Source organism: Amblyomma mixtum, chromosome 9 (genome assembly GCF_055824585.1).
Source record: "Amblyomma mixtum isolate Tamu chromosome 9, ASM5582458v1, whole genome shotgun sequence".
Lineage (NCBI taxonomy): Eukaryota > Metazoa > Arthropoda > Arachnida > Ixodida > Ixodidae > Amblyomma > Amblyomma mixtum.
Window position 1 is genome coordinate 7,630,684 of NC_143020.1, and position 24,028 is coordinate 7,654,711.

Genomic DNA, 24,028 nt, shown 5'->3' on the forward strand with positions numbered 1-24,028 from the left:
TTTCTTCGTTGCACGTTGTGAAGTCCTTTCCATGTCTTGCACTGGCATTCTTTGAAGCTCAAGCACGGTTAACCCATATACGCCTTGCATCCTACATGTAGAACATCGCTTTTTGTGTGCAGAAACTCAAAGTTCATTCTGTTAAAGCTTGCGGCTGCTAAAGTAGGTTCAAGAGGGTATAAACTTTTCCTATGCAAGGATCGCGTTGCGTTGGAACAGAGGTCGACTAAGTGCAGTGCTGAATCCTGAGTGATGCCTGGGAGTGTTCTGTTAGTGACGCTCTTCAGTTGACGACCACCGGCCTGCGCTTTGAAGGAGCACCTTTACACTTGGTGGAGGTGCCTCTATCTCCGTTCCGGTCCTCAACCTGGAACTTCGGAGCGGAACTTTACTCGCCCCACCCACAATGCCAGACGCTCCAACTCAGCCATCGCCGCCCATCAGACCGACCGTCTGTTCCGGGGTGCAACACAAGCGCGACCCTTCTCCATTCAGTGGTACAGACGACCACGACGTCGATGACTGCCTAGCCTCATACGAGCGCGTTACCACTTACAATCGGTGGGACGATTCTGTTAAGTTGAGCAACATACTCTTCTACCTCACAGACGTTGCCAACCTAGGGTTTCGTAACCGTGCCCAACAAGCAACGGACCTCCCCATGTGAACCCAAAAAGGATGGAATGTCCCAGCCCCAGTACAGCATTTATCAAACGTTTCCGGACCATAGAGGCAAAACATAGAAGTACAAGCAAAGAGGCAGTGCTCCCTTTAAAGGTCTAGACGCGGTTTTTCGGTAGTTTTAAGCAGCAACAAAGAACAATTATACATTTTGGTCCCAGAAAGGTAACTGGGTATAACGTTTTCGGGACCAATGGTTTTCAACAAAAATGGTTGGACCCGTTGGTCCCGTTTCAACAAGAAACGGGACCAATGGTTTTCGACTCCTCGCTCTCTTTTCTCTCTCCCTCGCGCCACAAGCTGCGGGGAGAGAAGGTATTGCTCTTGCACTCGTCGTTTTGAGAGATGAAACAGTAGTTTGACTCGAACAGCCGAAGGAAACGGTAAACCCCGCAGCTCTCTCGGCGCATGAGTTTCTCGCACGTGGGCCGTCGGCTCCATGCTGCAGGCAGGCGGCGGCGGTCTGCATTTTCATCGCGCCGCCGGCAGCAGCGGTCACCAGCTTTCCCGTCTTCTAGCGTTTTCCCAGCTTCCGCCCAACTTCAACATCCCAGTTAACCACAAACCTCGTACCAGATAGATCCAAATGTCTATGTCTAAATATAACGTCCACTGAGCGTTACCAGTATGTGTCACTTCATAGCAGACATCCATGGTATGTAGCATATGCCATGTTGTTGTTCATCTTGCGCACATACACGAACCACGAGCATGGGATGTGCAATGTCTGGCTACTCGTGGCCGACCAAACTTGCCACACAACGCATGATATATGCCTCCTGAATATCGCACATATATATACATCTCTTCTGAGCTCAGCGCTACGCATTGTCCAGATAATAACCGAACCCGGCTGGAGCCACAGATTGATTACAAAGCCGACGCTTTTGGATACCTTCTTCACGGCTGATCGGGTTTGGGCAAGAGACGCGCTTTTGAACCGACTTGCGAGCCACTTTTCGCAGATCGCCATCGTATGAGTCATTCCTTGTCTACATGAAAAAAAACTCTTTTTATATGGAGAAATCATATCACTGTGTGCGGAAACCTTGGAGGCACAAAGCACTAAGAGCACATTGCACTACGCTGTCCACACAAAAGGGGGAAAGGGGCAACGCCCTGCATGCATGCATGCACGCAGCTCAGAATTATTAAATTGGTTTCAGTTACGGTTTGTTTTATTGGTCATACTTTTACTTTTGCATTTGCGTTTTTGTTGTTTTTGTAATTAAAGTTTTCATTGAGAAAATTTTCGTTAATTTGTTCTTTTATACCTTGAATATTTTTGTGTACTAAAGCTTTCGCCTGTGTACTGTGCGATGTCCATGCACCTTAATGACCTCCGGCCGGATGTTCGAAATCATCTGGAGCCATCCACTGCGGCGGCCTCATAGCCAATTAGTAGCCGACCCTGTAAAACCAAAACCAAAAATGTCCGTGCAGCGCCTCAAGCGCCTCCGCCAACTCTTCGTAAGCTTTCCAGTTTTTAAAAAAAACGTCGGTGTAAGTGAACCAAACTGCGGGTTTTACTGAATGTCGTTCCACGTTTGGTCAATATTGTGAACTGTATTCAAGTTTCAAGCACGGTTGCAAGTGCGGGAGAAAAACCGGGGTTGCGAGACTGAGATTTCTGACAGCCCTCCCGCCTTTTGCATTGAATTTTAAATACTAAGAAGTATTAGAAAGTAAGGTACTCGTGAAAAGTTTTGTGTACGTGACGCATTGCGGCTGCGCCTCCCGCGCCGCCGCGCTGGCGCCGCAGCAGACGACAACCGCGGCCGCGCAAGCTAAAGAGAAACGGGACCTACGTGCGTAAAAGTCGTGACGGGCCACAGGCTTGGCTGGGATTGGCCTTGGCCTTGGCTATGCAGTCAGTCAGTAAAACAACATGTTCTGCGTGGCTACTTGAACTGTCGCTTAAGCAGCTGCAAGGTAAGTCATAGAGAAAGATATTGGTAAAGAGCGGACACTCGGCGAAATCTGGCCCCAGGAAATGACGCGCAATCCTCCTCCTCCAATAGATACTCTGCCGCCTAGGGGATGGCGCCACCAGTCTTTCAACGCGCGCGAGGGCGGCCGGCGCCAGGGTTGCCAGATTGGGCTATTAATAGCCAAATTCGGCTACTTGTTGTCCGAGTCGGCGTCAGAAATTTCGTTTGGGCTATGTGGCTACTTTTGGGCTACATCTTTTTCATGGGTGAAAAAAAAGTTAAAGTAGTTATAATGTGCTCTGTTACAATTATACAGTGACATAAATAAAAGGCATGCGGAATCAAAATGCACGCTATAGAATGTTAAAGAAATTGAGCGCGTCTGCTACAAAATGACAATTTGTAAACGCTGCGTTCGAGAAAACTTGTATTTCAGGCGGTCAAGAATCATGGCCTTTCGATTTCTTTCATAAAGAGTTGACACTACGTGAAAGTTGCCGCCGCGGAAACACTTCACGGCCTATAGATTCCACTTAATCCACGCCACCTGCGCGCGCGCGCGCGCCGTTGAATATAGACTGTTGCCGTCTGCACATGTGAGCGTTCTCCCATTTATGGTGCACCTCGGGCGGCCATGACAACCATGGTACCAGAATAGAGAGAAAACATTAAGAGAACTTAAGTCTGCCTACGTGTTTTTTTGTTTGTTGTTTTGTTTATGGGGTTTAACGTCCCAAAGCGACTAAGGCTATGAGAGACGCCGTAGTGGAGTGCTCCGGAAATTTCGTCCGCCTGGGGTTCTTTAACGTGCACTGACATCGCACAGTGCACGGGCCTCTGGAATCTGTCCTCCAAAGAAATTCAACCGCCGCGACCGGGATCGAACCCGCGTCTTTCGGGTCAGCAGGCGAGCACCATAACCACTGAGCCACCGCGGCGCTCCCTACGTGGTGCGAATGCGTAAGCATTAAATGCTACTACTTCGCTTCTGTTGCCTTGTTTCGTGTTCCTCACGTGTTAACCGTTAACCATAGACGTGGCCTAGTGGTTTGGACGTCCCCTTCGGCTGCGGTAGGTGGCTGTTTGGAAACCCACCGCCAGGCATGTTGTTTTCTTGTATTGTTCATTCTGGTTGTGAGGACACATTCTGCTCAAGATTCGCGCATGAGGCAAGCAATGCTTAGGCATTAATAAAGTCTTTTTCTGTTTCTTCCTATTCTCGTGCTGGACACGGCAAGCGCGCCACTCGCAAGAGCCTACCCTTTTTCTGCAGCCTCAAGCGGCACACGTGCAGCCCTCGAGATTCATTGCAAGCGTCGCGAGAGCGCCGTGTCCGTTGCGTAATCTGCCTGCACTCATGCGGAGCCGTGGAGCCATCCTACGGCGCGGCGCGGAACGCACTGTAACTAACGAAGGCGGCGGAAGTTAGTGACATGACATTAGATCCGTCGCTACGAGAACTTTCAGAATGGGCAAGTGGGCGATGTACAACCGGAACTAAAAAACAAATGGAAAAAGGAGCCGGAATTCAAGGGTAATTGTTTTTCTCATTATTGTGAAGGTGCCGTTAGACTGAAGATAAAATCGACATAGATTATCATCTAATGGCATATATCCTTGATTTATTCTGAGCTCATGCATATCGTAGAATGTAGCTTCAAGAAGGCGCATGCTCGATGCTATGAGGTGACGCTCTCAGTGAGAGTCTTCCTCTTAAAATATGCAATTGAAAGTGAGGCTGCGTAAGTATACAGTAAGGTATTTTCACTGTCGACAAGTCTAATCAGCGCGCGAACATTTAAAAGGTGAAATATTCCGCAACTAGAGCTGCGATTGCGTTATATAGCGCCGCCGTTCTTTTCCGCGTGCAGACTGGCTGTCGTCACCCGCCTCAGGTGATATATATGGCCTACTGCCGCGCCTGCAAAGTGGAACTGCGGCCCCATCTTTAGGACCTGGTTAGCGCACCTGTTAGCCGCACTGGTTAGCGCGCATGACGGATACGAAACGTAACAACGGGCAGAGCACGCCATGCGCACCCCCTCAGACATCATCTGCTGGAAAGAAATCTAATATGTAAATATTCTTGCCGAAAATTAATTCAATATGCTTAAGAAAAAGAAAGCAAATTTTTTTGCCTACATTTGGGCTACGCAAAAAATTTCGCTCTTGGCTACGTTTGGGCTACTACGGAGGCCAATTTGGCTACCTGAGGTCGGAGCCATCTGGCAACCCTGCGGCGCGGCGGCAGACCCATCCGAGCAGCAGACGACGGAGCTTCGTGGGGGCAGTTTTGTGCGCGTGAAAGCGTGCGGCGTATTCCTTCGTGCGGGCAGGCCGCAATTTTTTTTCGTCTCTCTTGCGCTTCGACGCAGAACTCCCCCTGTTTATGACGGCGGCAAGGTGAGAAATGTTTATTTGTGGAAATAAGCTGCATTGCAAGCAATTTAGGCGGCCGCGCCGGCCGCCGGTGCCTGTCTGCAGTTCGTGAAGCGGCGCGCTCGCTCTGTGGCCTGCCGGCTGTTGTTCACGGCATTGCAGTGTGAGGCAAAGTCAAGGAAGGAATGTTTTGTTTTCGCAAAAGTACGCTACATTTCAAGCACTTCATGCAAAATTACGCTGCATTTCAAGCAGTCTACCTTAGTACGCCGGCGCAGTTGTGAAGGGCGTGCGCACGCTGGGTCATGCTACGCCGTGGGCGGGAGCGGCGGGAGGAATGATGGTGCATGATGCAGCTTCGCCGGTCAGTGCGTAGAAAAAAAAAACCTGCCCACGGCCTGTGGCCCGACGCGCAGTGCCTAGCGGTTAGTTTTGCTTGGTTTCGTGCTTTGTTTCTCGGGACGTGACGTTTTTGTATGCCCCCCGACAATATGTAACTTCTTTTGGGTGCCATTTGTCGGTGCAAGGTTAAAACGTACTTTTTTGAAAGTGGGCGAACGGCGAAGACGACCGTTCCCGCGCAGCAAGTACGGGACTGTAAGACTCTTATCTGAACTCGTGGAAACGCACATTTCACCCGCGCATTGACTACACAGCAATGCGCTTTTGAAAACCGGCAAAAAAAGGGAACGCGTCGGCCTTTCTAAACTCTAAAATGCTTGAAAACCAAGAACTGTTGCACCGATAGTTTAATTTTCTATGCCTCTTAAAACATACGTTGCACCCGTGTATTTCTCAGTGCTCCTAACACACTGTGTACTTGTTCGTAGTCCATGTAGTGGCCGTTCGTATACGAAATATTTTTCTCGAACAAAACGCGTACTCTGCTGTCCACCTAGGTGTTAGGAGGTAGACAAAAATGTCGGGGAATGTAGAAATGCTTGAAAAAAGTTGATTGGTATCTGCCGTGTAGTAGGGTATGTGTATTGTACTTTGCGCAACGGCGTTCAGCACGCCAGGTTCGCAAAAACATGTTGACTCCGCTCGTAATTTCATTCCCTCGCCGCTTTCGCACCTTTTCACTGTTTACAGAGTTACAATATAAGGAGACTGAGAATGACCATACTTGCGAATTTTTCAGGTGATGCCACCCGTCGGCAACACCTGCTGTGCGCCGTGGTGCCGCAACAGGAGCACCTTGAGCAGGAGGCCAGGATCCATCTTCTTCCGCATCCCACGGGACAGCAGGTCTGTCGTGGTTTTCAGCTTGCCATTTGTCATAGTTTCATATAGTCGTCTATTTCCACAGCGATGTAACTGTGAATGTGTTTAAAGGCATAAAATAAATGACCGTGACGTTGTTTGACAGATATGAGTAGCAGTGAATATTTTCACATGGCAGCAAATTCGTCATGTGATAACTGGCATACTAAGGCTGCTTACTTTGTATGGTGCAACGTCCCGAAATGACTCAAGCTATCAGGGACATGTATAACAATGAAGCCATTTGAATAATGAAAGTGTTGTGCACTGTGGATAGAAATAATTTTGCAAGTGTTACATTTTTGTTTTTAGATGAATACTAGGTAGGCTGAAGCACCTATGCACCAGTTTGAAAACGTTTGCGACGGCGCTTTTCTACAATCGGGTAATGTACCATTTCCCAATGTCTCATGGTCTGTTATGAAGAACACTTGCGGCGACTTGTTTGGATGCTAGTGAAGCACTTCATGCTTATACATTCAACAATGACGCCACCGCGGTGGCTCAGTGGTTATGGTGCTCGGCTACTGACCCGAAACACGTGGGTTCAATCCCGGTCATGGCGGTCACATTTCAATGGCGACGAAATGCTACAGGCCCGTGTACTGTGCGATGTCAGTGAAGTTAAAGAACCCAAGGTGGTTTAAATTACCCGGAGACCTCCACAACGGCGTCCCTCATAGCCTCAGTTGTTTTGGGACGTTAAACGCCATAATAAGCAAAGCAGAGTTTCAGCAATGAAGTAATGGAGTGCCTTAAACACGTACGCAGGTTGACAGCATGGGTGTCATACAGCGGAAGAAGTGACCTTTTGGAAAAACCGCCCAGTTCATTGTACACCAGGTACTGGATGTGCACTGACCACTTCACAGCAAAGGACTTTATGGATCCCGGGCACACGGGACTCACTAAATTGGCTGTGCCTTCTGTGTGTCCAGGTTTGCAAGGCAAGCTGGTCACAGCATATATATTTATGAAGTAAATATTGTAGCAGGTAATCAAGAATTAAGCTGACGTGCTATACTGTATGTAATGTATATGTGCCTAGTTCGTATCTTTCCTTATGCTGCAGTTCACTTCAGTTGGCTTGAGAGTTTTTGTTTTGCTTCATGGTCAATAATTTCACTCTTCTGCTGAGCCTTTCCACACTGTTTTTCAAGCAAGAGGCTCTGCATTCACAGATGTGCGCTCATATGACTGCCGTACTCATTCTGAACATTGATTAGTTGCCGTGGTGGCTCAGGGCTGGTGGTGCCTGGCTGGTGATCTGAAAGCAGTGGGTTCGATCCCATTCAGATTTAGATGCAGGCAAAATGCTTGAGGCCCTGTGTACTGTGTGATGTCAGCACGCATGAATGCATAACGGTGGTCTAAATTTCCGGAGTCATTCACCAGGATGTCTTTCGTAGCCTGATTCGCTTTGAGACAAAGCACTACAAATGAGACATTTGCTCATGTTTTCTGCCATTGCCTGCAGCGCCGCATCTGCTCATCGACCATGGCCATACCACAACGGACGTGGCAGATCATGGGTGTTCTCTTCCCCCAAGCAGTAGCCGCTTTCCTGACTTGGCTGAAAGCGGTGCAAGCCCTCAAGAAAGCAGCTGCGTTGGTTAGTACTTGTTCCTTTAAAGCTGCTTAGTAGCATTTTCAGTAGTAGTGTTCAGTAGCATATGCAACATATTCTTCGTATAGTGTACACTGTATCATTTTTGCCCATTGTAAGAACAGTCAGTTTAAAATTATTTAGGGAAGCGTTGATTTTGTCTGACTTTTGAATTTGTTTATCGTGTCTTGTTACATCATACGGAACGTCTGTCTACCGTTTTTCCGCTGATGGAAAAGTTTCCATGCTATGGTTTAAGTGCGGATACAGCTCACTCGATAGATTTGTGAACTGTTGTAAACATAAACATAGTTCCTCACTTCTGTTCTGGTACATGCTCATTAATGTTTCGTATATGCAGTTCGAATAAATTTTTATAGTATATTTGTTATGTATAAAGTTTATACTTCAGGTGGCCTGGGTAAAGTTTAGTTGTCGCAATCGTGTTTCCCAATGCTGAAATTAGGCTAGACGACTATTTAGTAGTTTCGACAAGTCAACAATATTCTGTACTAACATGGTTGACCTGTCACTAAGTAGAGTTTGACCTTGCCTAGGCTGTAGGTAATTGGTATGCGCCGGACAAGGTCCCGTCACCCGCAACCTGGTTGGCACGCTGAGTAAAGCTATCACTCAGTGAAACTGCAATATGGAGGGCACTAACTACAATTGACAAGAGATGACAGGAAATGCCTTACAGAGGCATTGCAAACAAGAACAGAGAGGAATGTGTGCTTGCCTCAGCACCACTGTTACTACCTGAATTGCATGTGCCAATGCAAATTTGTGTATTCCATGACGTGGTGTTCGGCTCTTGTGTTCCCTTTAGACCTCAGAAACATAACTTTCCACTGTAGAAAATCTTAAACTCCATGCGTTAAAAACAAACAAGCCGCAGTATTCTGCAGAAAACATCAAAATGCGCTTCAGTGCCCCTCATGTAATAATGAGTACTATTAGTTTCATTTTTTCCCTACCTATTCACAGTAGGCAAGCTAACCTTTGCCATTAGGCTCATAACCTGGTAAGAGAGGCCATGTTTTCAGTGAGCTTGCGACTTGGTGCGTAAGTGCAAGGAAGGTGGCAGTGTACATAAAAAAAAGTTTATACCCATAGTACCTTTTGGTCACAAAGAGAAGACGCAGGCAGAATTTAGTGCAGCAAAGAACAGCAAAGCACTGGGTGTCTGGAAACAGTAGCGACTGCTGCTGGTGCTGTGTGGGGAGCTGCATGCATTAAAGTGTCGGAGGTTTGTCCTCACTGTTTTGGTACATGCGTCTGAAGCAATGCCTTTTTTTGTTCAATTAATTTAAATATCTCCTCAACCGTCAAGCTCCCATCATTGTATTCATCCAGATAAGGTAAAAGTCATTTGTCTGACGTGTTCCTACTGATGTCGGTGAGAGCATCACCCAAAAAGAAAAGGCGGCTCTTTACACAAATGTGCGGCAAATGCTTACGTGGACGTCTTTTGGTGCATTCACAGGAAACTAGGGGTGTTAACCATAGCATTGAATGCATAATGTAACACTCGAAGCGTTTACTTCACATGCAGGAATCTTACTCCGGGACAAGTTATATTCGGGACAGTCGTGTACATGGGTTGTATGAATGAATCGCGCAGAGTGCATTATGCTCATAGAAAAATAACCGTAATGCAATACGTTGCACTTACTGCAAGCAATGTTTACTGTGACGGAACCATTAAAAAGCATTGTGTCAAGACTGCCTTTATTGCTACCCTTTTTCTTGTATTATTGTTCTTGGCAGCGATCCTGCAATGGCTCGCCATACACAAATTGTCTGCAGTATTCCAAGTCCAGGGCCACAGCAACTATAAGGAGGCTGCAGGCGAAGGCGAAGAGCTGCCGCAAGACCATCACAGGTTTGCGCAGACAACAACACAGCTTGCCGCCAACTATTTCGAGGGCACTTGGTGTCATCCGGCCATTTGTCACTGACGAAGCGTTCAAACTTCTCACTGCCCACGTGCGTTCATAGCCAAGGGGCAAAGGCAAACGATTTCCTTTGTGGCTAAAGAAATTTTCGTTGCACCTAAACTTTCGTGGACCACGGGCGTATAGATTTTTAGCTCCCATTTTCACCTTGCCAACCCAGCATTCGCTGAGACGATGGTTGGCTAACGTCAACATGAAACCAGGTGTGATTCCTGGGGTCATTGAGTCGCTTTCAGCGACAAGTCAGACTTGGGATAAAAGAGATCAATCATGCACTTTGATCTTCGATGAAATAGTACAGAAAAAAAACTTGTGCTACGATTCCAGTCAGGATGCTATACATGGCTTTGTGGATGATGGTAATGTGCGGACATCGACAATTACAGACAGGGCTTTGGTTGTTCTGGTGGGTGGAATCTCTAAGAGGTGGATTCAGCCAATAGCATTTACAATTGTCAACACCAGCACCTATTATGCGTAAATTGCTCATGTCCCTTATTGATAAACATAAAGACATAGCCAAACTGACAGTGAAAGCACTTGTTTGCGACCAAGGGGCGTCAAACATCAGCTTGTGTTATCAGCTGGGCGTGTCTGTTGACAGGCCTTTCTTTGAAAGAAGGGGTGAGCGGATATATTTTATTTTGGACGTGCCCCGTCTCATTAAAACTACTGGTAATAATGTGCAAGCTCACAAGTTGCTAATTGGGGAAGAGGTTGTGGACTGGGCTTACATTGAGCGCCTGTACAATTCGCCCCACGAGTTGCGCTTGCATTTAGCCCCAAAGCTGACCGAGCGGCACATTTTTCAAAAACCGTTTTCTAATATGAAAGTAAGCAGAGCAGCACAAGTACTGAGTGCTTCAGTGAGTGTGGCCATTATGGCTTCAATATATGCAGAGGAGCTGCCCGCAGCAGCAATGGCTACAGCGCAGTTTTGCAAAAGAATGGATAAACTGTTTGATGCACTGAACAGCTCAACTTCGAAAAAAATAGCGCAAAGATATCGCTATGCGATTAAAAGGGGTGATGAAGAACTTGTTCACTTCCTTCAAGATCATCTTCACTGGATTAAAACGTGGAAGTTTGCTGTCAAGCGTCAGCCACAAACAATCATAGGCTGGCAGATAACTATTCAGGCTGCTTTGCTTCTTTGGAGTGATCTTTCTGAAAATCATAATTTTTGGTATCCTCATTCGTCGGCTGCAGCAGGATTCGCTGGAGAATGTTTGGGCACATTAGGCAGAAGCAAGGCTGCAACATGAATCCGAATGTTTTCCAGTTCATCTCTGGTTTAAAGCATATTTGCATTCAGAAACTGTTTAAACTTTGTAAACAAGGCAATGTTGAGGAGGATAGATGTGAATTTCTACTGGAATGTTCACCATTCTCTGTTAGAAGGGCATCTCAAGTTGATAATGTTGTGCAGGCTCCTGCTGACGACTTTCCGTCCTTGCAAGATGTTTCAGAGCTAGCCGCGGGTAAGCACTCTCATGTTATTGATGATTCTGTTGTCTATTACGTGGCAGGCTTCCTGGTAAAATATTTTGTTGGTAAAAATGCAAAGAATTGCATTTGCCCTCAGTTGTTGAAAGATGAAGACAATACATTGAGGGGTTCTCATCAATATTTTACGATGCTGAAAGCATATCATTTACCAGGCAAAGTGTTTGGAAATTTAACTGTACCATCGCAAAGGGCATGCACATTTGTGCAAGCACTTGAGACCCACTTTCTTGCTTTGGTTGAGGATACTGCACATCTAGAAAGGGTTTATGTTTTGCTGCGACATCTCCAATGCATTGGGGATTTTGATTTTTGTTCTCTTGAGTGCCGGCAGAAGTTTGTAAAAATGTATTCTAGAATTCGTTTATGCTGGCATGTGAGATTTGTGAACAGAAATTTAGACAAAGTTCGCTTTCAGTCGTCAGTTTCTGGTGTACAACTTGATAAATTTAAAGGTTAATGTTGCGTTGAAGCATACGGTGAACTTGGAACCAACGTGCCTCAACATAATCTTTCAGAGAAGTACACAGGATGGAAGGTCAGCCCACAGGACTTGAAGGGTGGGGGGGACTGGATTTAAGTGCACAAGCAATGTGCAAGCTTCTGCAGGATTGCTCTAGGGGCCGCCTAATTTATCGAGTGCATTCCATGTGTTCCATTATGTTTTTGCACATAAGCGCTTTTTGTAGTGGCCCTCGTTGCTCTGCAGGTTGAAGAAATGAGCATACGGCTGTCGTTTCACAACTCCTACTGCTTCCTGCTTTGCATTGAGTAGGACCGCCCGCTTGGTGCGCTGCAGTCAAATTGGCCGCTGGGCGCTATGAGAGTGTCCGCTCTTTACCAATATCTTTCTCTATGGGTAAGTACTGTATGTACAACTACATCTGGGGGCGTGCATAATTGTTTTTACGTAGGTTAAGTTAACACGCTCGTAATGAGGTGCCAGAGGGGCTTATTGGCTTTAGCTCGTAACCATCGTAACGGCGGGTGCATTTAGGGCTAGCGACGAGGATATGCGGTAGCACTGGCGTTACGCTGTCATTCTTTGTTGCGAATCTGTGCTGGTAGTGGCGGTTGTGTGTGTGGCAGCTCTGCGAGCCGTAGCACCCTGAGGTGCGTCGTACGGGACGTGGCTACGCGAACTGCCCTTTAGCTGCTGCAAGGCACATCTGAGTTGCCGGTAATTGTTTTTGTGTAGGTTGGCTTCGTGTGACGAAAAGGCGGGAAGTTTCTGTCATCCCCCGTTTGAGGCAGTAAGTTTTACTGCTCTTTTGTTATACCCAGAACCATATCGAAGTGCCACGGTTTGCGTCGTTTTGTAAAATTAATGAATCGATAGCTGCTTAATTACTCTGTCGTATGGTCAATTGCAGCAATTGGTACTCAGACATCAAAAAACGAGTGTTATATCAGGATATTTTCTCCAGAGAAGGTGCCGTATTGAGTGAATGCCTTTAATTGTAACCTGTATCGCGTACGCGAAGCCGGCCACATTACCTTCCTTGCTTTTGTCGTGATTACTCGAAAAGGCGGGAAATTTTAGCGGCTGAAATAGCCACCGGTCCGTAATTCACGCAGAGTATTAAGTAGCCGCCGTTTGATGCTGGATTCTCTTTTACTTCAATTGAAGTGTGATTTGCACAAATATTTTCGATCGGTGTGTTGCGAGAACGAAGTGCCACCTAACAGCTGCAACGTACAACTTGGTCATCAAATAAATTTATAAGGTAATTTTCTCCAGAGACGGATGTTTCGTGGACACTTTAATTGTGCCCCCCAAACGTGGAGTGCAGACGCGGAAGGAACCACCTTTTTGTAATCCTTGAAATAAGATGTCTAACGCTTTGTTTTATCCTGGAAATCTCATTTGATTACTCTTTCTACAGCCGTGGAAAGTCGCACAGGTTGCGTCGACCCGTTGCAAGGGCCAAGCACCACCTAACTGCAACAAGGTCCATATCTGTAATCAGTCGATTCATTGCAGTTTATTTCTCCCCCGTTATGTGTGCCCTTATTTTACCCGGTTTCGCATATGTTATACTGCCTTGCTTTCTTATGTTACTCCGTAAATGTAGGAAATGTGGGCTGCGAAAGCAGCCGATCTTTCTGTGTAGACCTCTGGCTGACGCTAGAAAGTTTCGTTTTGCTTTTCGTTTTTGTAATTTGTAATTGAATGCTCAGCATTGCTGTGCGGCTGTTTTTGAATGTGCAAACATGAAGCAGACATTCTTGGTATGCTCATTAATTTTCATGTGGTCTTTGGCAGCTGCCATGACTGCTGTGCACAACAGCAGTGAATTCGTGGTTGAGACTGCACTCAGAGATTGGCTTCGCCATGCTCCTGCGAGGCATCGAGATGCATTTGGAAAGGCATTTCACTCAGTCTTCCTATGCTTCAAAATTTCATTGTGTATTATCATTTTGTTGCCAAATTTGTGCTATATTTTTGCATGGGCTGAAGTGGTGCAACTAGTTCACATGGCGCGTGATATTTTCTTTTAGAACTTTGGAAACATTTTAATGCCTAGGCAAGGGAGTATTCAGCTGTTCTAACAAAAACGTAAAATGAGCAGAGCATGCAGTTTGCATGCATGGGGCATACGCCAATGTGTTGCTATTGTGCTGATTTTACAGCAGTGAAGATTCCACTTGGAAGCTCTCGATAGTGTCCCATGAATTTTGTACTAGTCCAACTGTGATAACCAATTTTTATTGTCAGAACTTGGAGTCTCTTACCCAAGACTACAAAACGTTTGCCTCAACATGTAGAGAATCCGCCTTTTTACACTATAGTTAACGAGCTCGTTCGGCTGAAAACCCGGCAAACCCCTTTATCATCTGGAAAAAATATCAAATTTCAAATGAAGTTAGGGGAGGGTACAAATGTAAGTGCAATTAGCGAGGAGGTTAGTCTTGGGGGTATTTCGTAAAATAGAGGTAATTCGTTAAATTCGTGTATTGCAGCTCAAACCCAGGCCCTTTGTGGGCCAGGTGGGCATGCTACACAAAGGCAATGAAGTGCTGTCGGTTGAGCGCGTTACAGGAGCGACCAGCTAGCGGATGCGTTGTTTGATTATAGAGATTGTTCATCGATAATTTTAATCAATGGTGTGATTCAACATTGAAAATTGATAAATTCAGAAAGTGTCAATTTTTCACAGATGGCCATCAGGAAGAGAGTAGGCTGTTATGTGTGAAGTTTCCATCAGGTGTGGTTGCAGCTGGGGGTACCGTGGAACGATGACATATCACACAGGGTATAAACAGTTAGTACTAGTGACTGGGGGAGCACTTGTGATGGCGCTCTTAGTGTCTACTAGTGTGGACGCTTTCTTGTCTACTGTTAAGATGATGCTTAGCCATCACCCTAATTTTTCACATACCTTACTCTTGTAACTAAACATTTAAGCTGCAGGAACATTCTGTTTAGGTGCAAGCATACGATTGCCTACATGTGTTGCGACAGTCCAGAAGGCAAGCCATTCAGCTTATTAGATGATTGCAGTGTCTGTCCCAACTAAAATACAGTTGCATTTAAGCGGGCAAATTGAAAACAAAAAAAAAGGTTTTATGTCATGGCTGAGTTGATTTTGAAGCACAACTTTTGTGTAGTCTACTGCAGTGTTTTATGAGTTGGAGTGCCTACGTGACAGATAACCATGTGGAAAATTTGTTTATTCACTTCAGCCAAACTGCCATTACAAAATAGCTGCCTTGTGAACTGGTGCGAGATAATTTGCCTGTTGTATTTTATAGTGAAGTGTAGAGATAAGGCATAAAATGAACAAGGGACAAGCTGGAGGAGAGGATAGCTGTTTGTGTCTGCTATAGCAGACTAAGGCTCCTTTTGGATTGGCTAACTCGTTTTATGCTGTCGAGAATCTAATCTTCCCCACCTTCTTTCTACTGTAGTGCCACATAGATGTAATGATTATGTTTTCTATTTTGTGTTTGTGATGTCTGGTGAATGGAAATTCTGAAAAATTCGAAAGCAGTGGTGGTGTGTTCTCATTTTTTACTATTAATTTGGCATTCGGAAAATATAAGGAAGCAGGACAGAAAGATCACATGAGGAAACAGGCTCCATTGTTCATTTCTAAAAGCGTAAAAGTTAGCGTTGAAGTTGTATTATAGTTAGTCCAAGCATGCCCATGGACCCTGTTCATTTGTAATCAGTATAGGATGCACACAGCTAGTTTAAGGAAACTAAATTTTGAGCATGCTAGAAGTTTAAGGTATTTTATTTATTTTGGGCACAGCGCTGAAGTTTCCTTGTCGCTTTTGTTGCCCAGCGGAGTGGCCTATGCACAGCTGAACAGTGAACCTACTAACTTCAAGCCAGAACAAGAGCTGCAAGGCCTCGTCGCATTTGTTGCCCATTGGAGTGGCCCATGTGTAGCTGTACTGTGAGGACCGGCTGAAGCAAGAGCTGCCGAGGGGTCTTTACGGGACTGCATATTTTTAAAAGTTATAAAGGCGTGGAAAAAACAAACTGGAAACAGTATGCAAGCAAAAGCTTGTAGACAGACTAGAATCAGGAATTGTCACAAAAAACTCTAGCATCACAATTAAAATCACAGTGAATGGGCTGGCAGGGACTGAGAACAAAATGTTCTTTGAATAAGCTGGTAATTGAATATCCACCAACACAGCTAAAGTTGCTTATGAAGTGTTATGCTAGAGTTTATGACAACTCCTGTTGCTAGTCTCTACAAGCTCCTGCTTGAATATTCATTTAAGCTTTCTTTTGTTCAACGCAGCATTTATTTTTTATGGTAGAGAGCAAAGCAATATGCCATATGGTCCTCATTCATTTGGAATTTATATGTACAGGTGCCGTCAAAAGTAAATGGAAGGCAATAGTCAGGAAAAAATTTAATCATTGGCCCCCAGTTCATGCATCCTTGAATACATATGCGCAGCCCAATTGTGATTGTGCGAATTGCACTGTGCCCAAACAAGCATGGACCATTATGCTTTAGATTTAACGTAATTAAATTTTTTTGAAAAAGTCGCCTTCTATTTACTTTTGACGGTGAGTGTAAGGTGGTTCTGTTATGTACACCTCACAGCTAACGTGAATAGCATTTCATGTCATCTTTTCTTTTTTTGAAAATGTGCTTTTTTACTGCAATTTCTATGTGCCTTAAGTTGTCACTGTTCCACTCACTTAAGTAGATTTAGTCCTTTCTGTACAGTGCTGCGCCTTGTCTGCAAATAACAGTAACAGCTGTTATGTTTCTTTGCATTTCTTTTGGCATTTGTCTTATGTGATTGTTTTGTATTTACACAAAACAGTGAATTTGTTACTCTTCACACATTTGTTTTCTATTCATTTGGCTAGGAGGAAAACTAGCCATTCCGCATTTATTTGAATTTTTGTGTTTCTTTTCGTTCCTGCTCTTATCATTTAACATCGATGTTGTCATGTACATTACTTCCTTTTCTATTCATTTTGAAAGAAGTATCTACTAACCAAGCTTCGGTTGTTTGAACATTCATGCTGTAGTTTTGTGACAGCAATTTTTTTTGGACTACAAGCTACTGTGTTCATATTCATTTTAGTTTCATTTTTTGTATTATTATTATGACTTCTTTTTAATCGGCAGCAGATCTAAGTACTCACCGTTTTGTTCAGTCTTTTGCAGTGGCTGTATGCATATTTCACAGTGAACTCAAGTAGCACTCTGCTTGCTTTTTGTATTCTTTTGAGTATGCCTTTTTTATTACAGTGCTATGTGTCTTAATTGTGACAGAAAGAGTAGCCACTGTTAGCATGTTTTAGTAGTGTTTTGCTGAGAGCTGTGCTCTATATACTCACCTACCAAGCACAATAGGCACTGTTATTGAGCTGACTGAAGTGACCATTTTGGTGTTTAGTTCTTCTGTAGTGTAGTAGCTGTATTTCGTATGCTCATTTTATAAACACTAAAGACAATCCCTTTCCATTTGGGTTTTCTTCGAGTGTTTTGCTGCTTAGTGTTAAAATGTGTTATATGCTGTTGTAAGACATTTTGCTAAACAATGAAGATATTGATGCCAATTTAACGCGGCTGCGAAGATTCTGGAAAGCTTGATGTACATGGAATATCTGTTGAAAGTTTTTTTCTTGACCTTAGCCTAGACTAGAGGATTGAGATCCTAATTATTGCACATCACTCAAATCTTATAGTTTACTTTTACTACAGCGATTATCAGTCAACCAACATGCTATCTGTATTAGCTAGCCTAAATACAGTTTATACACAGGCTTCAGGTAAATACCAGGTGCTATACACCTTTCCAAAAAGGGCTTCCTGGGCGCTGCCATATTGTTCCCTGGACTGCAGTGGGCACCTCGCGCTAGCAGGGTGGAAGCAACGGGGGAACCGGTTTCCAGCAATCCAGAGAGGAGGTGTTTCGCCGCTTCCACCATGCTAGCGCGAGGTGCCCACTGCAGTCCAGGGAACAATATGGCAGCGCACAGCGAGCCCTTTTTAGAAAGATCTGTATACTGCCAGTGAGGCCTCTGTTGCAATGCATAGGAAGTACTGTAGATGTCTAACTGCCCTATGTGCACATCCATTATATGCAACAAATGTCCAGCCGTAACATCTATACAACATACTATTTTAGAGGTACGGATGCATTTCTGATAATCCTGTAGATATCCCCTCAATGTTATGCAGACATATTTGGATATCTATTGGACATACACAATGTCCAGCAAGTGCTGTATTTGATACGTCAAAAGGCTGTATGTGGTTATCTGGGTTACCTCATGGAGGCTGTAGCCATGGGGAGACGGTTCGCTTTCAACAATTTCCCTTTCTCTCTCTTCTTTCTCGACTTTGGATGCTGCCCATTTGGCGAGCGCACAGGCCCTTGTAGGCCGTCCACTTACGGTTTCAAAGCTGCCTTTTTATTTCTCTGTAAGATCGACATGCTCTTTCCGGGGCGGTCTCACGAGGGCTGAGACGCGCTTCGATCTCCGCGCATACTGGAAGCTCAACCCCTTCATATTTGGGGGTATTAACGGCACCTCCTTGTTTGCTATAACCGACTAATGCGGCCGTAGTTGTATCTGAAACTTATTGCCATTGCCCAAGGCATACTTTGATGGTGGCACCGCACTTGTTCATGCCAAGCAATTGTTTGTTGTGTCTGTGGCAGTTATTAGTGAGCTCTACTGTATTGCACGTGCATCATGCCACAGACACAAGCAGATGGATTTAAAATAGGCAGGTGCCTGCTGCATGATATGTGCTCTATATACAAAGCGTATAAACAATGCTGTTGTGGTTTTTGAGACTCCTTGTTAGTCTACTGTGCTCTGTTTCGATTTTCAGACATGAGGACCAGTATTACGAGGCCAGGGTAAAATGTGCCTGAGGATGAACCTTCGAAAGCAATGTACTGCTGCGAATACGGGCAGAACCTTACTTTCACTTATTTGCATCTGCAAAGTTAGGTTCATGAGTATCTACCTGGATCTGCCAAGAGAACTAGCCTGACCAGCTGGGCTGAAGTGACAAGCATTGTTAAAGATACTGCAACTGACATTGCATTTCAGCTGGTGGAAAACATCAGTTTCAAATTTTTTCATTCGCAGTTAAGAGCACACTGCAAGTTGCTCTTCTATTTCCTATCCATATCCTTTCACATTTTGTGTCTAGAGAAGAAAGGCTACAGAAAGTGTTGTTAAATGCGCTTTTTGTGCATTACCGTCTACACAAAAGCGGGCATGTTCCGATGCCTGTGGCGTTTGTGTTTATTCCAAAGTGACACTCCTTTGCTCTCTGTTATTTGGCAGGCCATTACAGAAAAGCCAATGCGTACAAGGTTCCACGCCTTCCACCCTTTCATGACTCCATTACTTCATGCTTATAACCTGGAAAATTCCATGTGCAGTGATCTCAGTGCATTGTGTCTATCACAAAGTGGATTGGAAATAGTTTTGATGTCATTGCTTCAATTACAGGCATCTTAATAACGAGGAAAGTGGGCATTACCGTGAAAACAAAAAATTTGTTTAGTGAACTTGTTTCGTAAGCAATATGGTTCTTTCCCCTGAAATCACAACAGGCTCGCTTAAAGGAGAAGGAAGGAGGGAATAACGGGTGGCAGCATAGTTGTCGCTAACAGTTGTTCCTGTTGCTGACGAGGCGCTAGGTTCTTTTTGTTCGTTTTGACTCAATAGTGGTTGAGCAGAAATCACTGGAGTGGAATGGTTGACCAGTTTCAATTAAGCTCTCGGTGACATTCCCATTTCTGTCGTGGTATTAAGAGGACACCTGGAGTTGAACACAGCCTATTACCTATGTACTCTTGCGATGTGCACTCAGTAGTAGAAGTATTAGAATCATGATATTTAGTCACCAAGAACCAAGAACCAAGAGAGGATTATGCCTGTCGTGCAAAGGACATTGGTCTTCCAGCTATCTTAGCCAAGCCAGGCACTCCACATATAAAGGGTTGCACAGGGGATAGGAGGATACTGGGTGGTCCTTCTGCATTCCACAACACAGTGAATGAAACTGGCATATGTTTCAGGGCAGTTATTACATTCATGTAATTTCGCCTATTTTTGGAAGATAGCCTGTGCCGGTGTCTGTAGGGTGTTGCATGTCACTTTGTCAATTAACTTTGTGATGTGGAGAGTCGAAAAAAAATAAGCAGCTGGTGCTCATCTTAAATAAACGAGAGGCATTGGTTCCAAGATATTATGCTCGGTTAAACATACAAACGGCAGAAAATGACGCCTTTGCTTTTGGTGCAAAGTGGGGTGAATCTGACTCCATTCTATTATTCAGAGATCAAAGCAGGATCTCTGGAACTGAAGAGACGGTCATTGTGCAAGACGGTGTGCGAGAACACTCGAAAGAAAACAATGTAATTGTGCTGGACATTGTGGTTGCTGTGATAAGTGTGCAAATTGATTATTTCATTTACACCAAATTCTTTCGTGTTTTTCACTTAAAGCAGAAACATCGTGTGAATATTGCATGCATTGAAAGAATTTCCCTTTTGATGAATGTGTGATTGACACATCAATTTTTATATTGAATCTTCTTCTGTACAGCCACACATATTTTCAAAATGCTTGCTGTCGTCATTGGGTGGGACTCCACCAGGTTTCACTTTGCTCTGTCCGCTAGGTGGGGCTTCATGAATATTGGGGCTCTGCAGAAACCCTGCTGTCAGTATTGTGTGGTGAATTCTAGATGGTGTCGTATCTGCTGCCGTTCATTGGTTTATGGGCATTTTTATGGCTTTGCTGAAGAGTACGCTATGATTCCTTGTGGTTGGTCCCAGGTGACTGACCTCACTTTGTCATGTGCGAAGCATTCCTGACTCTGTCCAAGCTATGTTTGTTGCTGTGTGCATTTAGCCTGCATTCTGACGTCTTCCGTTCTGTTTTGAGGCTCTTTTATGAGCAGGCGAGGTGGCTGTATGGGGTGACAATGTTTTTTTTAGTTTTCTAATGCTTAGTGCTGTTGTGCGCATTTGTAATTCATCAGGTGTGGACTTCAATTCATGATGATTGTATGTACCTTGAATTATCTTTGAGGAGGAAATTCTTTTGTTATGATGTGAAGCCATTTGAAAAAATTTGCTTCCCCAGTGTTTCTGTATAGCTCTTTGCTCTGTTGACCCTGTTTACCTTGTGCGGTGCTGACCCATTGACGCAGTGCTCTTTGCCGTGTTGGCCAAGGCAATGCAAGCTGTAGCAGACTTACTCGTCCAAGAACCACACTGTTTGTCTTTTTTTTCTGATTTTGCCGGAGTGAGTTCCTGACACGTGGCAGGTCTTCACGCCTCACAAAATGCCTGATTTAGTGTTGCTGCGATTCTGATAAGTGATGACAAGGTGTACTTTTATTCTTTATTTCTTGCTGCGTTCACTGTCCCCGCATCAGTTTCATAGTCAGTGGAGGATGCACCACGCATGTAGGATGCGCAGGGTTGTAATCTCAGTACTAGCACTGGATACCCCCCAGTGATGCAATAAGCAAGCTTACCCCCTAGCTTGTGCTGGGTGCAGTGCTTGGAAATGAGCCTTTAACCCCAACCTGTGTCGAAGAAAGTGCCTTGAGCCGTGGCCCTCTTTAGCCAAAACTGCCCTTTCACCATCTCACCTATTGTCATCAGCTTTGATTTTCATTAGACTTTTTCATCCCACATTCGAGGCGTGGGCCTTACACGAGTAAATATGTTACGCTCTAACTGCACTTGACACGCAGTACTGTGCTGTTTCAGATGTGCTTCTACTGGTTTGGTTAATGGCACTCTTGGAGCTGCTGCAGAGGAAACACCGTGTTGGGCATGTTGGCCACACTTGTGGGCGGCTGTAATCTTGGCTGCAAGCAAGCCTCCTGACAATTAGTTACCAGTTGTCAAGCTCTGAAATTTTTTTTCCTACGTGCTGTACAAAGGGTGTAAGAGGTCTTAAAAAAACAGGAGGAATCCTGTCCCAATGTGTTTTGTCTCTAACCATAACTCACACTCGTTAGTTTTTAAGCCTACATAGGCAGACTTGTACAGTCCTTCCCATGAAGCCAGCTACTGTGCTAGCGAACAGGTCTATAAAGTGGCGGTTGGTTTGCTTGCAACAGCTTTCTGATATTTTTAGGTAACTGTGTTACTTTCTTGAGCATAATTATAGTTCTCGTCTGGAGGCAGAATTGAAAGTTTGGAATGTTTGCTTTGGAACTTGATTGTTTTTAAGCCTGTCCTTCTCAATTTACCTGACCTAGCACAACGCTTGTATGAGATGGCATGCTATTTTCACCGTCTCATCCACATAACACCATGTGAGTTGTTGCACATGTAATCCTATGTCTTATGGATGTAACCTGTCTTTCACTTGCAGGCTTGACCACCAGTGGCCGCAAATACGGTGTATTTTCTGGACAAAACTCATCAGGTTAGAATCTTCACTTTTTCTTCATTAAGCTGTTCCTGAAGGTTGGCTTTCAAAGAGAAGTGTGAAGAATACAGAAGCTTCAGTTCATACAGCTCTGGTGAATTATGATGATATTTGCCCTTGATATTCTGGAAAGTTGTTTTCCAGAAAATGTGAACTGTTGACCAAACTGTCACCCCTGTGAGTTCTATGCATTGATGTTAGGACTTGTGCAGGAGTCCAAGGCCTCATCAGGTTTTTAGCCTTTAGCTTTTGCTTCCTCTTGTACCCTGTCTAAGGAGCAAATAAAGAACACAAAAGTGGCAATGTGCTAAACTTAGCTAATTGCCATTTGTTGGGTATTAGGCCCACTTGGGTGGGCTTAGGACAGCGTCTATCATGATGGCAGTAATGCAAGTGCTTAGAATGGATTTCAAATGCTACCCTATTTTGTTGGCAAGGATGACATTTTATTGCAGCTGAAATGTCTTCAGCTCCTTGCAGAATTCATTCTAGGGATATCTTTCTTCAGACCTGAATTCTTCTTAAGGCCGACCTATTCTATAAAACTTTTCATAAACATCCACAGCTGTTGACAATTATGTCCTGTACATTGATCTTCATTTCCCTAGCTCCAGGTGAGCTGTGCAATGTTGGTTCCTGCATTTGAATGAAAGTATTCTTCCTTTACCACACAGGTTCAGTCGTCACACAGAGCGACCATGGTGCACCTCCTGTGCAAGATTCAACTGGTGAAAGGCGCCCAGTGAGCCACTGCATGGAATCTACTCCTTCTGGCAGTGGTAGCCACCGGGGTAAACCTGCAGTAAAGAAGGTGCACAAATGCACCCACTGCAGCAAGGGATTCAGAAACAGATCTCAGCTGGTGGTGCATCTCCGAGTCCATACTGGGGACCGACCATACCATTGTGATGACTGTGGAAAGCGCTTTACACAAAACGCCCACCTGGAGACACACCAGCGCACTCACACTGGTGAACGTTCTTACCATTGTGAGCACTGTGGTAGGAGCTTTGCACGCCAGAGCACCTTAGTGCAACACCAGCGCACTCACACAGGACCATTGTGACTATTGTGATAGCAGTTTTGCACACCAGAGCACCTTAGTGAAACACCAGCGAACTCACACAGGTGAGCGTCCTTACCGTTGTGACCACTGTGGTAGCAGCTTTACATTGATGAACAGCCTGGTGGCACACATCCGTACCCACACGGGTGAAAAGCCGTATCAGTGCCAGCTGTTCCCCATGGCCTTTGTACAACATTCAATTCTTGCGAGGCATGTGAGATCCCATAAGGGCGAAAAGCCCTTCCAATGTGATTTGTGCCATAAGACATTCGCTCAGGGACAAAATTTAAAACTCCACAAAAAGACCATTCACAAAGAATAGCAGCGGTTTCTGTTGCTCCTTATTCGATATGTTTTCCTAGCTACCTTTTTATGTGCGATCTAATGAGATTCTAGCTGAATACTCTATGATGGGTGGTGGTAGCTAACCTTCGTCTTTCTTTACATTTGTATGTTTTATTCACTTTTAATGTTTTTTTCAGAAAAATACATTTGTTGTTCCCTTAGGCTAGACACACACTCGCGATAAGTATTTCCTGAACACAGAGAGTAATCCTGCTATGCTTGTAAACTCGCATGAATGGAAATGAAATCTCGGTCATACGTGGATGGCATCACTTCTCGTTAGAGGGAGATTTTAAAAACATTGTTCCCAATATTACAAAGAGATGTAGCATACCAGAGATGTAATAGCATAGACGTATGCCAGTTTACCGCAAATTGACTATG

At 44.7% G+C, this 24,028-nt stretch overlaps 1 pseudogene; it reads left to right on the forward strand.

Annotated features, from left to right (window-relative positions):
- The window catches only part of LOC149328204 (uncharacterized), a 32,885-nt pseudogene extending 9,264 nt beyond the window's left edge, over positions 1–23,621 (forward strand).
- The last annotated feature ends 407 nt before the right edge of the window (positions 23,622–24,028 follow it).